This window comes from Humulus lupulus, chromosome 6 (genome assembly GCF_963169125.1).
Source record: "Humulus lupulus chromosome 6, drHumLupu1.1, whole genome shotgun sequence".
NCBI lineage: Eukaryota > Viridiplantae > Streptophyta > Magnoliopsida > Rosales > Cannabaceae > Humulus > Humulus lupulus.
In genome coordinates, this window is record NC_084798.1 from 116277815 (window position 1) to 116298527 (window position 20713).

Here is a 20713-nt window from a genome sequence, read left to right on the forward strand (position 1 = left end):
ATGGCAGCCACCAAGAACACACGAATCTGGAATGATGAACCGCGACCCAATGCTTAGCCAAGCACGAACCTTGGTATAAGGAAGACGCCACAAACAGTGATGGGAATCCGTTTGATAAGTCAGATTGAACGCCACAAGGAATACCCTTGATAAGTTCGAATAGTCTCTTCAAGAACTCAAGAAGAAAACCTCTCAATTTTCATTTCATCAAAATCTGAATTTCCCAAACGTTTACAAGCCCTAATATGGCCGAAATTACATGAAAGAAAAGCCCCTTTGTCTTCCTAATGAAAACCCTAACAATCACAAATAGAAAGACTCTTGGACTCTCACAAGTCAAATGTTTGACTTTCACAAAAAAAAACAAAGACTAAATAAAACGTGATTAAGTGACTGATTAAAATAAAAATACAAGATGCCAAAATCCAATAAGACTCATTACAAGAAGCTAAATATTAATCAAGCTCCTAAACTGAGTCTACTTTGATGAGCAGTACAAGTCTTTGTTCTCCTTCAGTGTTGACCACAGTCTCCTCCTGTTTTTAGGACTCTGTGGACTAGGTTGCTAAGTTCTTCTTTGAATCTCTTGGCTCGCGCCCTCGTCACCGGACCAACTGGAACTTGACTTGGATCTTTAGTCTTGGTGTCCTCATTAGAAGAGAGTTAAAACTTACCTTTGCACCCTTGAATTCCTGGCCTAGAGTCTCCCTTAGTTCACCCTTGAGTCCCTTCCGTGACCCCAAAGAAGATAGCTCTTCTTCTTCTTCCTTCTAGTTCCTTTGGTTCCCTCTAGATTTTAGCAAGATGTTCAGTTTAATTCCTAAATGAAAAATAACGTATTTGACTTCTCCTCAGCTAGAGTTATCCCTTCCTAAGACCAAATTACCATTTTGCCCTTTCCCATAATAAAAAGTCTTATAGCAACCTTAAGGGAAATTCTGTCATTTCACCTGAATCCTACTAAATCCCCAAGTATTCCTATAGATCCACATTTAATTCCAACATGTCTAAATCATTACTAAATTACCAACCACTACCCAATAAGTCACGCACCCTTTATAAATACACAGTGTAACGGTCTTGGCTACCCAGGGCATTACACTTGCGTCCTATTAGGTTTGTACCCCCTGGACCATGCATTTCTGGGTTGGGACTAGGCCTGAGCCTTGCATCCTTTTGTTGGGAGTTGGGTTTCTGCCACCCCCAGTCTGTAGGGTCCAAATTGGGACTAAACTTTGTGCTTTGCATCCTGCTTTTTTTTGTTCCCGGACTTGTTCGTACAGATGGGTTATACCCCCCCAAGTGAGCGAAAACTGTAGTCTTGGGTCACTTGTTTGTGAAGACGGACGCGAACTTTCATTTCTATACAATATTTCTTTATGATTTTTTGTACACATCATTTTCATTAAATAAGAAATCGCCCTGGGGTGTTGTAATGACCCAACTATTTCTAAGACCTTGGACCATTAAAACTACTAGACATAGCTACTACTTTGAAGAGAACATACAAAAGAAATATTCGTAACTTTATTAAAAACTCCAAAGTAAATATTTGAAATACATAAATGAGCAGTATGGGATCCCATTGTTTTAAAATAAAACAAAACTTTAATTTAAATGAAGTTGTTTACAAAACTAAATGCGGAAAAGACATAAAAAAACATAATTTAAAGAGACTAAAAATAACGTCATCCTCGATCGACACGCAGCCCATCCATTCCATTCATCCTCAACACACAAGCCAAGCTACCAAAAAGTCTTCCGCCTCCGTATCTAACTTCCTGCATCACACTATTAAAAATAAAGGAGTGAGCCTAATGCCCAGCAAGGAAAATCTACCAATCAAACACATATAACATAAAACATAAACATATGACTATATCAAAACATATATCATAATTCATAAAACTATATCATAAAACATATACTATAAAACATAAATATAAGACTATATCAAAACATATATCATAAATCATAAAACATATACTATAAAACATATATCACAACTCTAACCCATGTACATGGTAAACAAGGGTTTGCTAGCTAAGCAACTATGAGCCTCAAAATACATTGAGGTTTGCTAGCTAAGCAACTATGAGCCCTATATAACATAAAAATATTTAGGGTTTGCTAGCTAACAACAATGAGCCTCAAAATACATTGAGGTTTGCTAGCTAAGCAACAATGAGCCCCTAAGCAACATAAAAACATTTGGGGTTTGCTAGCTAACAACAATGAGCCTCAAAATACATTGAGTTTTGCTAGCTAAGCAACTATGAGCCCCTAAGAAACATAAAAACATAATCATATATCATAACATATTATAACATAAACATATCATATAAGCATATAAAAACTATCCTATTTTCCTTACCAACACCGGGATATTTGAGAACAAGGACGGGACTAGAACACTCCTAAAACCAAAAGTAAGAATGGTGAGTTTCTAAAGAAAAGAGATGAAAAGAAACAAAACCATCAAAGAAGAAACTTACCGAGAAGAACCTTAAATCAAAGAACCTAAACACCTAACCACAAAACCATAAACAGAAGTTAGGATCTAAAGGAAACTTAAGGAAAACTAAGGAATCATAAAAAAAATAGAACTTATGAATAATATTACCTTGGATGAACTAGAACTGATCTACACTTCAATATCAAAATCACACTTTATCTCACTACCCAAGTGTTTATAAAGTTTTAAGATAATAAAGCTTTTATCCCAAAACCCAAGTGTATCTCTCTATATTTACTAGCACCTTAGACTCTGACGGATCGTGCCCCCCGGATCTCCTTAGAAGCCCACGTGAACCAGACTGAAGTTGAATACTGTTGTCAATATTACAACATGGTTATGCTCAAGTCGTCCCAGTGGGCCCTGATTAGTGTGTTTTATTTAATAAAATCCTTTGTACTAAGCCTCCATCAGTGAGCAAAATAGTGTTTATACCCTTATTGGGCCCAGATTAGTCCATCCCAAACCCAGAGCATTCATTGCCTATAAATATGAATAATTGTGCACTGTGGAAAGGATCCAAATTTTCTGTGTTAAGCAATTACTCTGCTCAAACTTGTAGAAAACTCCATTGTCAACAACTCTCTAAGCTCTAATACAACTGACTCATGGACTAAGGTTCATTAACTCCGCAACCACGTAAAAACCTTGCTTGCATATTCTAAATCCTTTATTTTTAAGCTCTCTTATCTTTTATAATTCTAGTTTCCGAAAAACTCGGTAAACACAATGAATGCCCTATTATTAAATATGAGTTCGAAGTTGATTAATGATTACGAACCTTTACAATAATTGGATGGAAACTTCCCTTCTTCAATGGTTTCTTATTTTTTTTTAATAAATCTTGGCAAAGATTAGTGATATCTTAAGAGCCCAAGAAAAATGTCCATTGAAGAAGATAGTTGAGATGTGAAATTCTATATTTTAAAATTACCAAGTGATTAGGGATAAACAACTTAATTAAATGCAGAATATTGATTAAGTTGTTAAGACCGATTCCAACGTTGTTAACACAACTGATACGAGTGTTAAGACAGAAAAAGAAAAACAGGTAAAAACCAACACACGAGAATTTTTCCGTGGTTCAGAAATCATTTCGAATAAACTACATCCACGGGGTCATGCCGAGAGAATAAACCAATTAGTAAAGAAATAATGTGTACAAAAGCATTGACTTAAACAATGTAAGGCTCCCTTTAAAACTATTGCCTCAATCTTGTTGTACTCTTCTCTACGAATATAGTTTTGATAAAATGTTGATTATCTTGAAATCCTTTAAAGAATAGTGAGTGCTCTCTTCATCCTGAAGTGAGACTTTGATGAAATATTCTCCCAAAGATCCTTAGGAACACGTTCACAAGAGATACCACCTATTACAAGGAACAAGATAGATATATGGACAGGTGCACTCGACAGACACACAAAGATTAAGGTGAACAACTAAATCTTTTCAAAGAAACACTCCTCCAAAATAACAACAACTGTTTACAAAATACAAAATGGATGAGGTATTAATAGCTGAGAAAAAAGTCCAGGGTCAACTCTTCTAAAATCATGCAATTAATATGAGAATATTTCCAAATTTCTTTGATTGAAAAAATCTGTCAGCCAAGTCAGCATGATCATCAGTCTTGACTGACTGTAACGAATTTGGTCATTTTTCTTGACCAGGTTCATTTTAGAACCTTTCTTATCTAGAATAACTCATACACTGAAAATACTCTGTTAGAATAAATCAAATATATTATCCTTATCACAAGATAAGGAATTTGACTTTCCAAGAACTCTTGCTATCTATTTATAGCTGAAATGGTTGTGCAATGCAGCTCACAAATCTGCAAGAATCAATTAAAGAATCATACAAATTCTTTAAATAGAAAATTCTGCATGTCTGCCAGATTCAGTCTCAACAGATTAGGAAATTTTCTTGATAGCTTGAATGTACTTGGACAATTAAAACGACCAGATTCATTCTGGCACAAGGAACTTTCCCAAAATAAATCAAATCCTGTAGTAATTCGTTCAGAGAAGCACATAATAAAAAATCTCATAAAAATTATTTTATTTCACCAAAAAGCCTTCTTTTCCAAACACGGAAAGATATATTTTATTTAAAGAAAATATTTCTTTAAATAAAAATAATCTTTTCAGCTAGAAAAATCCTTGTATAATCGAATTTCCAAAGTAAAGAATCACAAGAAAATTTCACAAGTTAATTCCTTAAAAAAAATATTTCCTTTATTACACAAAAATTCATGAAACTATATTTTTTATCTTTATTTTCAGAGTCAGCCAATACTACGAATTTTGTCAATAAAAAATTTCACAAAATATTCTTTAGTCAATTGACAAAAAGTCTCAATGTCAAAAAAAGGAAAAGAATATTTTATTTAAAGAAAAATCTTCTTATAAATAAAATAATCTTTTCGCAGTGAATATAAACATATATGAACGAAATATCAAGTAATAAATTGCCACAAACAGATATGATGATTTCTAGAGAATTAAGACTTAAGAAAACAAATCTGGAAAAAACAAGTTGTCGCGAGATATCACAAACTTGTCGGGACAACTGCTTCAAAATTGTCAAAAAAATACTTTTGAGTTATCAAATATATATTGTCTATTTAAGATAGCCAATTTAGGGTTTTACAATCTCCCCCTTTGGCATCTTTTTAGAAAAAAAAAATCTCTTATGTTATCATCACTCAAAAGTATATGCAAAAAACAAATTAGTTGAAGCATAGACTTTACTCAAAACTCCCACTGCGCAAGATATAACAAAAAATAGGGCACAGAATAAAAAAAACATGTTCCGAATTCGATCAATTAGCACAAGAACATTAAACTTAAATAATTCTTCTCCCCCTTTTTGTCTATCAAAAGAGCTAAAGGAACACCACTAGGGGCCAAACACACTTCCATCATAGTTCATCACCATGGTTGTCTGCACACATGTTAGATGAAAAACGAAACAAATAAACAAGAAGAAGAAGTGAAAATGAAGTGGAAGAAAAAAAATTGGTACCAACCAAAACACCACAAAAATTGAGAAAATGAAAAAAATTTCTTGTCTAAGAATATGATCTTCAATGCACAAAAGAATTGTCAATATTTTAACTATTCCCACAAACAATCAACTTTTTTTGTTTATTTTTATAATAGCACAAAGATATATATATATAAATATAATAATACCAAACTATCCTTTTGTGCCCAAAAAATCTGTCAAGACCTGTCCATTGAGAAAAAATCAAACATTAGTACATTTTAACAAAATTTTACTATAATGTTTAGTAAATCTATTTAACATATCATACTTTTATTTGTCTCGAGAAAAATAGATAGTCCTCTCCCATGAAATATTTAAAGTGAATCAAATGGTGTATATGCATTTTAATATATTTGTTTTACCACTACTATCAATCTCAAGCATTTGTGTGTGCATGTGAAAGCATGAGACATTGCCCTTTGGTGGAAAATTTTAGCATTTTTCGCAAGTTGCATGAAGAACCCATCTTAGTGCTTTTACACTACATCAATTAGTTGAAGCATAGAGTTTACTAAAAACTCCCCCTGCGCAAGATATAACAAAAAATAGGGCACAGAATAAAAAAACATGTTCCAAACTCGATCAATTAGCACAATAACATTAAACTTAAATAATACTTCTCCCTCTTTTTGTCTATCAAAAGAGCTAAAGGAACACCACCAGGGGCCAAACACACTTCCATCATAGTTCATCACCATGGTTGTCAACACACATGTTAGATGAAAAATGAAACAAATAAACAAGAAGAAGAAGTGAAAATGAAGTGGAAGAAAAAAAATTGGTACCAACCAAAACACCACAAAAATTGAGAAAATGAAAACATTTTCTTGTCTAAGAATATGATCGTCGATGCACAAAAGATTTGTCAATATTTTAACTATTCCCACAAGCGATCAACTTTTTTTTGTTTATTTTTATAATAGCACAAAGGTATATACATATATAAATATAATAATACCAAAATATCCTTTTGTGCCCAAATAATCTTTCAAGACCTGTCCATTGAGAAAAAATCAAACATTAGTACATTTTAACAAAATTTTACTATAATGTTTAGTAAATCTATTTAACATATCATATTTTTATTTGTCTCAAGAAAAATAGTTAGTCCTCTCCCATGAACTATTTAAAGTGAATCAAATGGTGTATATGCATTTTAATATATTTGTTTTACCACTAATATCAATCTCAAGCATTTGTGTGTGCATGTGAAAGCATGGGACATTGCCCTTTGGTGGCAAATTTTAACATTTTTTGCAAGTTGCATGAAGAACCCATCTTAGAGCTTTTACACTACAATGATTAGTTGAAGCATAGAGTTTACTAAAAACTCCCCCTGCGCAAGATATAACAAAAAATAGGGCACAGAATAAAAAAAACATGTTCCAAACTCGATCAATTAGCACAATAACATTAAACTTAAATAATACTTCTCCCCCTTTTTGTCTATCAAAAGAGCTAAAGGAACACCATCAGGGGTCAAACACACTTCCATCATAGTTCATCACCATGGTTATCTGCACACATGTTAGATGAAAAACGAAACAAATAAACAAGAAGAAGAAGTGAAAATGAAGTGGAAGAAAAATAATTGGTACCAACCAAAACACCACAAAAATTGAGAAAATAAAAACTTTTTTCTTGTCTAAGAATATATGATCTTCAATGCACAAAAGAATTGTCAATATTTTAACTATTCCCACAAACGATCAACTTTTTTTTGTTTATTTTTATAATAGCACAAAGGTATATATATAAATATAATAATGCCAAAATATCCTTTTTTGTGCCCAAAAAATCTTTCAAGACCTGTCCATTGAGAAAAAATCAGACATTAGTACATTTTAACAAAAATTTACTATAATGTTTAGTAAATCTATTTAACATATCATACTTTTATTTGTCTCAAGAAAAATAGTTAGTCATCTCCCATGAAATATTTAAAGTGAATCAAATGGTGTATATGCATTTTAATATATTTATTTTACCACTAATATCAATCTCAAGCATTTGTGTGTGCATGTGAAAGCATGGGACATTGCCCTTTGGTGGCAAATTTTAGCATTTTTTGCAAGTTGAATGAAGAACCCATCTTAGTGCTTTTACACTACACCGATTAGTTGAAGCATAGAGTTTACTCAAAACTCCCCTACGCAAGATATAACAAAAAATAGGGCACAAAATAAAAAAAAACATGTTCCAAACTCAATCAATTAGCACAAGAACATTAAACTTAAATAATTCTTCTCCCCCTTTTTGTCTATCAAAAGAGCTAAAGGAACACCACTAGGGGCCAAACACACTTCCATCATAGTTCATCACCATGGTTGTCTGCACACATGTTAGATGAAAAACGAAACAAATAAACAAGAAGAAGAAGTGAAAATGAAGTGGAAGAAAAAAAATTAGTCCCAACCAAAAAACACAAAAAAATTTGAGAAAATGAAAACTTTTTCTTGTCTAAGAATATGATATTCATTACACAAAAGAAATTGTCAATATTTTAACTATTCCCACAAACGATCAACTTTTTTTTGTTTTTTTTATAGTAGCACAAAGTATATTTATATATGGGTGGACTCTTAATGGTTATTACCCATGAATGGTTACTTTGATATTAATCATTAGATTAAGATCAATAGTCTATATTTATAGTTGTTAATTAATATTTCTAAAACTAAATTTTGACTTTTTTCAAGTTTTTTGAAGGGTTACCTGATAAAAAACGTGTATTTATTATGAAAATATAATATTGTAAACTTTTCATTTTTCAAATGCATGTCAATTTCTAAATATAGCTAGTGTCTCTCATTGGTTGGAAACAACATTAATTATGGAAAAAAAATAACTAAATTCGAAATTAATGTAGAAAAAAATATTTACCTATTGGTGACTTGCTATACCAAGTCACTATGTTTCCACATCATCATAATTGTTAGTACCCATCTATGGGTAGTAACCATTGAGAAATCTTCCATTTATATATATATATATAAATGGAAGATTTCTCAATGGTTACTACCCATTTATATATATATATATATATATAAATATAATAATGCCAAAATATCCTTTTGTGCCCAAAAAATCTTTCAAGACCTATCCATTGAGAAAAAATCAAACATTAGTACATTTTAACAAAATTTTACTATAATATTTAGTAAATGTATTTAACATATCATACTTTTATTTGTCTCAAGAAAAATAGTTAGTCCTCTCCCATGAAATATTTAAAGTGAACCAAATTGTAACGACCCAAAATCACTAATAAGGCTTAAGGGCCTTGATTAGTGTGTCGGGAGGGCACGATTGGTTTATGTGTGAATTAAGTAGTTTAATGCATGATTCTATGATAAGCATGCTTGTATGGTTATATGAATGTATATGTGAAATGCATGTCTACGAGTATTAGTATGCATGTAGGCCCCATTTAGCTTAAAGGGGCGGGGGGGGGGTGTATTTTTAATTTTAGCCCGTTGAGGGCGTAAATGTGATTATATGTTATAATTGTGAGGACCACATTGATGAGGACACTAAGACCCAAGTATCAAGTCAAGTTCCAGTTGGTCCAGTGACGAGGGCACGAGCCAAGAGATTCAAGGAAGAACTTAACAGCCTAGTCCACAAAGTCCTAAAACAAGAGGAGACCGTGGTCAACATTGAAGGAGAACAAAGACTTGTCTTACTCATCAAAGTCGACTGAGTTTAGGAACTTCATGAGTCTTATCTTCATGAGTCTTTTTATTTTAATCACGTTTTTTAGTCTTTGTTTATTTTGTGATAAGTCAAACATTTTACTTGTGTGAGTCCAATAGTCCTTTTGTCTTTAATTTTCGGTTTTCATGAGGAAGACAAAAGGCTTGTCTTTAATTTCAGTTTTTATTAGGAAGACAAAGGAGCTGTCCTTAATTTTTCGGTTTCATTAGGAAGACCAAGGGTCTTGTTTTCATGTAATTTTCGTCCTTATAAGGACTGCCAAAACAATGTGAAAAATCAGATTATGTTGAATGAAATTGTGAGTTTATTTCTTCTTGAGTTCTTGAAGAAACTTTTGAACTTATCAAGGAGATTCCTTGTGGCGTTCATCCTGACTTATCAAACGGATTCCATCCCCGTTTGTGGCGTCTTCCTCATACCAAGGTTCATGCTTGGCTAAGCATTGGGTCGCGGTTCCATTCCAATCTCGTGTGTTCTTGGTGGCTGTTCCATATTTGGTGTCGGGTTTCGTCACACTTGTTGGCGTGGTTCGTATCACACATTATTATGTGGATAAATCTACAGCATGCGACTTGAGGCGATCCTAGGGAGCAAGTTAGCGGAAAAGTCACAACTGGGGTATTAGATGGTTATTTGGGTTATCGAGTTATGGAAATAAATAATTTGAGATATATTTGAGGTTAGGAAGCTTAGGTGGGAATACTTGGGAATTTTACCATTTTGCCCTCAGGGACGTTTTCGGTACCCCGAGCCTCGGGATTGATTTAATTGCTTAAGGATAGACTAAGTAAAATTTAGAGAACGGTAGAACAAAAGCCAAACCGACCCTTCCTTCTCTCTCTCTTTCTCTCTCAAGGAAAACTACAGAAAATTAAGGGAACTTGGTTGGAACTCAGAGAATTGGAGTTGTGATTTAGAAGATTAGCTCAAGAATTAGCTAAGGATTCAATCAAGAGTTAAGGTAAGCCATAAGTTTTATGCATGGTGGTTAAATTCTGTGATTATGGCTGAGTTTTAAAGTGTGTATGGGTTTTGGCATTAAAGGTTGAATTTAGGCAGAAAGCTTGGGAGTTGGCTCAGTGAGTGTTTGGAGGATTGATTCTTTACTGAAGGTAAGCTCCAATTTATGATATAGTGTTTGAATTCTGGGTTTTTCTGACTGGTTTTGGTGTTCTTGAGTGTGTGGGTTCAGAAATTAAAATTATGTTTTGATGAATTTTCAGATTAGGTTTCTGCTAGTTTATGTTTATGAAATCATGCAAGAATGTTTGTGATGATTGGAGTATATTATTGGGATGGTTATGAGTGGTTTTGAGTGAGGTTTGAGTGTTAAAATGGTGGTTTTTCTGGGTTCGAATGGATCGGGCCGCGGCATAGTTCTTGGTGTGTCGCGGCCCTTTGAAGCTAATGGGTGCTGGAGATGGAGGGCAGGCCGCGACATGGGGTATGTAGGGCCGCGGCCCGTGTCAGTTTCTGGACGAGGCTGAGCCTCTGGTTGGGGCCATGCCACGGCATAGGGAGCTTGAGTCGTGACCCATAAGGACATTTGTGGCTTTTGGGGGTTTTTAAGCATGGGAACTTAACCTAGGGTGCTCAGGGTCGATCCCACTACCGTGTTTGGTGGGATTCGATGTCCTGGAGGCTAGAACTTTACTCGAAAACCCTTTTAAAATTATTAATGGTATCCTTTATCTTGGTTGTGACTAGGTACTAAGCTAGGGCTCAGGAAACGGATCGTGCTCAAGAGACATCTCTCGTAATCAGTACACTTGGAAATTAAAGGTAAGAAAACTGCACCCGGTTGTGAATTTATAATGGGACTAAGGGTTCCCTATTTTGTATGCTTTATAAAGGATGGTATTTTTCCATGTGAATAATAAACAAACGGCCTAAGAGTGTCGGAGTTTACATTGGCGCATAGGGCGCGGCTCAGCCATTGGTAGCTGAGGACAACTTAACTGAGCTCGGTTTAAGCGGACCGGAGTCAGTGGGGTAAACAGAGGGTGCGACCTAAGGGCGTCGACCCTAATTATCATGTGATTTGATTATTATTATTATTATTATTATTATTATTATTATTATTGATTGATGGATTTGTCATGCTGAATAGCTGAGTGTTGGGTTGTTGATTCTCTGGTTATGTCTATGGACTATGTTATTAGTGTGGTATGCTAAGCGTATGAACATGCTTTAAGGATTATTCAATTGTTATCATTGTTTCTACTATATAACATTATACTTTCTTGCTGGGCCTTGGCTCACAGGTGCTACGTGGTGCAGGTAAAGGCAAGGGCAAGCATGATCAGCCCTGAATCAGAGAGCTCTGAAGGCGGGTTTCTTGCTGGGCCTTGGCTCACGGGTTTCTTTTGGGATCCCTTGTTCAAAATGTTTAGTTATACGAAATGTATCTTTTGTTACCAAAACCTTTTAACCCTAGTTCATTAATGGTTTCAATGACACGTTTTTACCTGAATGACTTGATTAACAAGTCCTACACCTTTATAAATACACAGTGTAGCGGTCTTGGCTATCCAAGGTGTTACAACTTGGTATCAGAGCATCCTAGGTTTAAGGGTTCCTAAAGACCGGCTGGACGTGTACATTCGCTTCTAGAGACAAGATCGATTCAGGGTTTGGTAATGTTTATATGTGCTTATGTGCTTGGAAAGAATTATGAATGTTGTTATATGTTGGAATAATAGGAAGTATGAGATACTGATAGGGCCTGGCCCTTGACTGTTGTGTGATAATATTGAGGCATGCCTATTAGCATTGTTGTGCATGTAAATGAATATCTTAATGATTAACTGCTTGTTGTGTATATATGGGTGAATGTATGGATGAATGCCTATATCTTGATTGCTTGTGATTGATTATGTTCCATTGGTGGATTTTGGAAAAGCTTTTACCCTGTCATCATGGTCTGATTGCCGAGTCGTTGATTGCAGATTGATTTGGATAGTTATGCATCCAAGAATATCTACGCGACTAGCCGGCACTAGGTCTGTGACCGGAGGTGATGACCAGGGCCAGATTCCTCCACCAGCTCCTGAGAACTGGCAGCAAATTATGGCATAGATGCAAGCGCGGCTTCAGAGTCAAGATGAGCAAATTCGTCTTCTATGATAGCAGGCTCCAGCAGGGAGTGTCGGGCCTATTGTGCCACCTGTAGTGTGATACGAACCATACCAACACTGTGATGAAACCCGACACCAAATATGGCACAGCCACCAAGAACACACGAAATTGGGGATGAAGAACCGCGACCCAATGCTTAGCCAAGCACGAACCTTGGTATGAGGAAGACGCCACAAATGGGGATGGGAATCCGTTTGATAAGTCAGGTTGAACGCCACAAGGAACCCCTTGATAAGTTCAAAAGTTTCTTCAAGAACTCAAGAAGAAAAACACTCACAATTTTCATTCCACATAATCTCTCTATGTTGAGTCGTGCCCTCTCATGGATTTGCTTCACAAATTCTGCCTTCTTCTTTCCATCTAAATTCAAATGCTCAGAAACAGGTAAAGGTGATAAATCCAAAGGAGTTAGAGGATTAAAACCATAAACAATTTCAAATGGTGAAAATTTAGTAGCAGAATGCATGGAACGATTATAAGCAAACTCAACATGTGGCAAACAATCTTCCCAAGTCTTAATATTTTTACTTATGATAGCCCTCAACAAGGTGGATAGAGTCCTATTAACTACTTCTGTTTGACCATCGGTTTGAGGATGACATGTAGTAGAAAACAATAGTTTTGTCCCAAGTTTACCCCACAATGTTTTCCAAAAGTAGCTTAAGAATTTAGCATCCCTATCTGATACAATTGTCCTAGGCATACCATGTAATCTCACAATCTCCCTAAAGAACAAATCTGCAACGTTAGAAGCATCATCAGTTTTATGACAAGGGATAAAATGAGCCATCTTAGAAAACCGGTCTACCACCACAAAGATTGAACCCCTCCCATGCTTACTTCTAGGTAAACCCAACACAAAATCCATCGAAATATCAACCCATGGTGAACTAGGAATAGGTAGGGGTGTGTAAAGGCCATTTGGTTGAACTCTCGATTTAGCTTGCCTACAAGTGACACACCTACCACAAATTCGCTCAACATCTCGTTTCATGTGGGGCCAAAAGAAGTGCTCTTGTAACATAACTAGGGTCTTAGCAACTCCAAAATGTCCCATCAACCCTCCCCCGTGGGATTCCCGAACTAACAAGTCTCTTAAAGAACAATTAGGTACACACAACCTATGCTCCCTAAACAAGAAACCCTCATGCCTATAAAATTTTCCCTCAGCAGATTTTTCACAAACACCATAAATCTCCCCAAAGTCATGGTCAACAGGATAAAGCTCCTTAATGTGTTCAAAACCAAGTAACTTAGCATCAAGAGTAGAGATTAAGGCATACCTGCGAGAAAGGGCATCAGCAACCACATTCTCCTTACTTTGTTTATACCGAATGACATAAGGAAATGTCTCAATGAACTCAACCCATCGTGCATGTCTCTTGTTGAGCTTGTGTTGGCCTTTCAAATGTTTCAAGGATTCATGATCTGTGCGAATCACAAACTCTTTCGGCCACAAATAGTGCTGCCATGTTTCTAAAGCTCGCACTAGTGCATACAACTCTTTGTCGTAGGTGGGGTAATTAAAGGCAGCCCCACTTAGCTTTTCGCTAAAGTATGCAAGCGGTCTCCCATCCTGCATAAGAACAGCGCCAATACCTATTCCAGAAGCATCACATTCAACTTCAAAAGTGTTAGAAAAGTTAGGCAAAGCAAGTAAAGGAGCATGAGTAAGCTTGTATTTCAGTAGCTGAAATGCCTCCTCTTGAGCTTCACCCCATTTAAATGGCACATTCTTTTTGATAACTTCTGTAAGTGGTGCGGCGATGGTGCTAAAAAATTTTCACAAACCCTAGCAAGTCCATGAAAACTTCTAACATTACCTATTGTTGTAGGGCTCGGCCACTCTTGGATGGCTTTGATCTTTTCTTCATCCACCTGAATACCTGTAGCACTTACAACAAAGCCTAGGAAAACAAGCTTATCGGTGCAGAAGGTACACTTACTGAGGTTAGCATATAAATTCTGTTTCCTAAGAACATCCAAAACAGAATGCAAATGCAAAACATGGTCATGCAAATTCTTACTATAAATAAGAATATCATCAAAATACACAACCACAAATTTTCCAATTAAAGCACGCAATACATGATTCATTAAGCGCATGAAAGTGCTAGGTGCATTAGTTAACCCAAAAGGCATGACTAACCACTCATACAATCCATGTTTAGTTTTTAAAGCAGTTTTCCACTCATCTCCTTCTTTCATACGTATCTGATGATACCCACCTTTTAGATCGATCTTGGAAAACAAACAAGAACCATGCAATTCATCTAACATGTCATCTAAACAAGGAATGGGATGTCGATATTTTACCGTTATATTGTTGATGGCTCGACAGTCAACACACATCCTCCATGTCCCATCCTTCTTGGGAACTAGAATCACTGGAACAGCACAAGGGTTCATGCTTTCTCTCACATGCCCTTTCTCCATCAATTCTTCAACTTGCCTTTGCAATTCCTTTGTTTCATCAGGATTACTTCTGTATGCTGGTCGGTTTGGGATTGAAGCACCTGGAACAAAATCAATTTGATGTTCTATCCCTCGAATAGGTGGTAAACCATGTGGTACTTCCTCAGGAAACACATCCTCAAATTCCTGCAAGATAGACACAACAACACTTGGCAGCGAAGAATCAAGTTGGTTAGTATTTAAAAGAGCCTCCTTATACATGAGTAAAATCATGGGTTGTTTTGTAAACAATGCTCTCTTAACCTCACTTTTTTTTGCATAAAAATTATTTTGTTTTCTCTCACTTGATTCCACACTTTTCTCTCTTTGTCTCTCTTTTTCCTCACTCTCATTCATCTTTTCACTTTCCTTCTTTTGCTCACTCATTTTCTTTTTGTCACTCAATTTTTGCAACCTCACTTGGTCTTCATATACTTGCTTTGGCGTCAATGGCGCTAGAGTGCTTTGACGGAACGTGAATGACTACTTGTTGGTGAAGCCGTCATGCTGCACCCGCCGATCAAATTGCCAAGGCCTTCCTAGAAGGAGGTGTCCAGCTTGCATGGGAACCACATCACACAACACCTCATCTTCATACTTGCCAATTCAAAATGAGACCAGTACCTGTTTTGTAACCCTCACTTCATCACTATCATTCAACCATTGCAACTTGTATGGACAAGGATGCCTAAGCGTTGTAAGCCCCAGCTTTGCAACCATGGAAGCACTAGCAACATTAGTACAACTACCTCCATCAATAATGACACTACATAACTTGTCTCTCACATGACAACGAGTGTGAAAGATGTTCTCTCGCTGCACCTCTTCTTCCTCCTCTTTTGCTTGCAAATTCAGGACTCGCCTTGTGACTAGTGCAAGCATCTCACCAGATTCTGGCCCATACTCATTGTCAGAAGCATCTTCCAATGGTGGCATGTCAGCAAGATCATCTTCATCTTCAGAATCTATCTCTCCACTTTCTCGAATCACCATAACTCTCTTGTTTGGACACTGGCTAGCTATGTGTCCTCGCCCCTGACATTTGAAACACCTTATCTCACTAGAATGAGACTTAGTAGGAGTTGTTTTACCTTGAGGTGGTGTGGCTGTGGTGGCTGGTTTTGGTGCAAATGATGAAGTGGGTTGGTCTTCTTTCTTTGGATAGTTTGGCCTCCAAGGTGTTGTACTTGGATTGTGTGGGCTCGGTCTTGGCCTCGAACTTGTACTACCCTTCTTGAGCTGCCTCTCAACTTTGATTGCCACATGAACCAAATCCTCCAATTCCACATAATGGTGTAGCTCGATTGGGTCAGCAATCTCTCGGTTCAACCCATTCAAAAACCTTGCCATGGTTGCCTCCCGATCCTCTTCAACATTGGCTCTAATCATAGCCATCTCCATCTCCTTGTAATACTCATCAACACTTCTATAGCCCTGACAAAGACCCTGCAACTTAAGGTACAGATCTTGATAATAATGAGGTGGTACAAACCATCGCCTCATCACCCTCTTCATTGCCTCCCATGTGTCAATAGGACGATCTCCACTCCGCCTCCTGTTGATGCACAACTGATCCCACCAAACAATAGCATAATCAGTAAACTCAATAGCAGCAAGTTTTACCTTCTTCATGTCGGAGTAGTTGTGACAATAAAAAACTAGCTCCATCTTCTTCTCCCACTCAAGGTATGCTTCATGATCACTCTTCCCCTGAAATGCTGGAATTCTCATTTTGATATTTCCCAAATAATTATCTACCTGGTTCCTAGCTTCTCTATCCCCGCCATACCTCCTATGGTTACCTGCCGACATCCTATCAAACTCATCATCAGAAACTACCCCTTCCAAATCCCCTTCATTCTCATCCTCCCTTTGGTGCATCCTATTCCTCCGTGGCCTCCGTTGTGTTCCCTCTTCTACCCTATCCAACCTCTCATGTATTTGTTCACACTCCTCCCTCAACATCCTCCTCATCTCCCCCATTAAAGCTTCAATTTGTAGATTTGGAACTGTAGGTGGTGGAGCGTCATTGCCTGCATTTCTTTCTGTATTTTGTGACATGATTGAAAATCTGCAAAAATAAGGTTAGAACAGTTATAGAAAAAGACCTCACCACACTCCCTCACATGTTTTCACTCAAAAAATGTCACTCAAGTCCACTCGTGTTTCACTCAACTTTGATGGCTTTTACCCTCAAATAAGCTCACACCTCTTGGTATCATCTAGTCGTGTTTGTCCACTAACTATATTTGTCCACTCGTGTTTCACTCTTGGTCGCGCCTATTGTGCCACCTGTAGTGGCACCAGTTATTAAGCCAGTAGAGGTTGGGAACAGGTGGGAGCCATTCTATGAGCAATTCCGAAAGTAGGATCCCCCAACTTTTGAGGGAGGACCTGAACCACTGAAGGTCGAGCAATGGATCACTATGATTACTACTATCCTGGACTTCATGAGGATAGAGGGATATGACAGAGTGGCCTGTGCCACATATATGTTGAGAGAGGATGCCCGCATTTGGTGGGAAGTGGCATCACAAACCAGGGACATCACTGCTTTGAGTTGGGAAGGATTTAAAGATTTGTTCAGCCAAAAATACTACAATGTTGCCATCAAGGTAGCGAAGGTTAATGAGTTTGTGGGGTTGGTGCAGGGCAACATGACAGTTACTGAGTATGCCATAAAGTTCGATAGACTTGGAAAATTTGAACCAGATCTTGTGCCTACTTATGTAGCCAGGCAAGACAGGTTTATTTGAGGGCTTAATGCTATGATAGCCCGGGATGTGAGGATCACAACAGTACCTGGGGGGACGATTTATGCCCAGGCTGTTGAGAAGGCTCTTACCGCTGAGAAAGCGAATAACAAGATTTGGAAGGAAAATGCAGCGAGGCGCGAGGGTCGCAGAGTGGTGCCTCTTTATTCTGGGTCAGGTAGGGGCGGAGGCCCCAATGATGTGAAGAGGAAGACCCCTGCACTTCGACCACTGCTGGTCCTGATAGGAGGGGTTGAGGTGGTTAGGGTGGCCGTCAGGGCAGCAGTGAGGCATGGAGGAGTTATCCGGAGTGCCCGAGGTGTAGAAGACGCCATCAGGGCAAATGTTGGGCCAAGGCCTGCTATGTGTGTGGAACAGTGGGGCACCTCAAGAAGGACTGCCCAACAGTAAAGAAAGGGGAAGCAGGAAAGGTGGACAGCTTGACTCCAGCTCGAGTGTTCACTTTGACACAGGCAGAGGCCGAGGCTAGTCCCTCGGTGGTGACAGGTCAGCTTTCTAGCGCTGACTCTCCTTTTACTGTATTGATTGACTCTGGTGCCGCACATTCATTTGTTTCTAGTAAAGTGATTGATAGATTGTGTAGACCTAGTGAGTATCGGACTGCGGGGTTCGGGACTTTATTGCCTACTGGGGAACTGGTAGTTTCTAGGAGGTGGATAAGGGCACTGCCAGTGATGGTTGATAGTAGGGAGCTTTCAGTAGACTTGATTGAGCTAGACATGGTGGATTTTGACATGATCTTAGGGATGGATTGGCTGGTCAGGTATGGGGCTACTATTGACTGCAGGAAGAAGATGGTGACTTTTGAGCCCGAGGGCGAGGATCCTATCGTTTTCGTGGGTGCGACATATGGACCCCGCGTACCCATGATATCAGCCTTGAGAGCTAGAGACTTGTTACAGGGAGGATGTATAGGCTTTTTGGCCAGTGTGATGGACACTACTAGGGTTTTTCCAGCAGGGCCGAGAGAGACCAGATTGGTTTGTGAGTTCTTGGATGTATTTCCTGAGGATCTACCGGGATTGCCACCGCACAGGGAGATTTAGTTTGTTATAGCTAGCACTGGGGACAGAACCAGCATCAAGAGCACCATATAGGATGGCACCAGCAGAGTTGAAGGAATTGAAGATACAGCTGCAGGAACTTCTGGATTTGGGATTCATCAGGCCTAGCTACTCTCCGTGGGGTGCTCCAGTTTTTTTTGTTAAGAAGAGGGACGGGACTACAGGGAATTGAACAAGTTGACTATCAAGAATAAGTACCCTCTACCAAGGATCGATGACTTGTTCGATCAGTTGTAGGGAAAGACGGTGTTCTCAAAGATCAATCTTTGATCTAGTTATCACCAGTTGAGGATCAAGGATGAGGACATACCGAAGACGGCCTTCCGAACGCGGTATGGGCCCTATGAGTTCTTGATCATGTCTTTTGGTTTGACCAATGCCCCGACAACTTTCATGGATCTAATGAACAGGGTGTTCAAGGACTTCTTGGATCAGTTCGTCATTGTCTTCATCGACGACATCTTAGTGTACTCCAGTTCAGAGGCAGAGCACGAGCAACATCTCCGACAGGTCTTGCAGAGATTAAGGGAGCATTTGTTATATTCTAAGTTTAAGAAGTGTGAGTTTTGGTTGCCTGAAGTGACTTTTTTTGGACATATAGTTGGCGTAGAGGGGATTAAGGTAGATCCATCCAAGGTGGAGGCAGTGAGAGATTGGCCGAGGCCAAGGAACGCCTCGGAGGTGCGGAGTTTCCTCGGGTTAGCAGGTTATTACAGGCGGTTTGTGGAAGGATTCTCGAAGATTGCTTCACCGATGACAGAGTTGACACGGAAGAATCAGAAGTTTGTTTGGTCAGAGAAGTGTGAGAACGGTTTTCAAGAATTGAAACGACGACTTATTACTGCACATGTGCTGAGTCTTCCTTCGGAGGAAGGAAAGTTTGTGGTATACTGTGATGCATCTAGGATGGGTTTAGGTTGTGTGGTGATGCAGAATGAGAAAGTTATAGCTTATGCATCACGACAGCTGAAGGAGTATGAGCAGCGGTATCCTACCCGTGATCTAGAACTGGCGGCAGTGGTATTCGCACTGAAGGTGTGGAGACATTACCTGTATGGGGGGAGAAGTGCAAGATATACACTGACCATAAAAGTTTGAAGTATTTCTTCACCTAGAAAGATCTGAACATGAGGCAGAGGCATTGGTTAGTTGGTAAAGGATTATGATTGTGATATTCTTTACCACCCAGAGAAAGCCAATGTGGTGGCAGATGCATTGAGCCGGAGGGGCTCGAGGCAGTTATTTAGTTCTGTTCAGATCTCCAGAGAATTAGCAGATGAGATGACCAGGGCAAGGATAGAGCTGGTGGTGGGCTGATTGGCCAATATTACTTTGCAGTCGACCCTACTAGAGCGGATCAAGGAGGGTCAATTGGTAGATGTGCAGTTACAGGTTGTTAGACAGAATGTCTTAGCAGGGATGGCTAAGGATTATTCTGTTTATGAGGCTGGTATGCTTCGATATCAAGAACAGATTTGTGTTCCGACAGATGAAAGGATCAGGCGAGAGATACTAGATGAGTCTCACACTACGTCGTACTCGCTTCATCCGGGTACCACGAAGATGTATCAAGATCTACAGACATTATATTGGTAGCCCGGGATGAAGAAGGATGTGGTGGAGTATGCGGCCAGGTGTTTGACATGTTAGTAGGTGAAAGCTGAGCATCAGCGACCAGCAGGGTTGCTTCAACCTTTGGGTATTCCTGAGTGGAAATGGGAGGACATTACCATGGACTTTGTGGGAGGTTTACCCAAGACTGTGGGGCTTCTTGCCTCGGTGTGGGTGATAGTGGATAGATACACCAAGTCAACTCATTTTCTACCGGTGAAGTCGACTTACACAGTGGAGCAGTATGCAGAGTTGTATGTGAGGGAGATAGTTCATCTCTACGGGGTTCCTATGTCTATTGTATCTGATCGAGATCCTATCTTTACCTCCAAGTTCTGGGGAGCTCTGCAGAGAGCCATGGGGACTTAGTTAAAGTTTAGCACAGCCT

The 20713-nt window shown here is 38.5% G+C and overlaps 1 pseudogene; it reads right to left on the reverse strand.

The window, feature by feature from the left end:
* The window catches only part of LOC133785402 (uncharacterized), a 75154-nt pseudogene extending 58643 nt beyond the window's left edge, over nt 1–16511 (reverse strand).
* Between the last annotated feature and the right edge of the window lie 4202 nt (nt 16512–20713).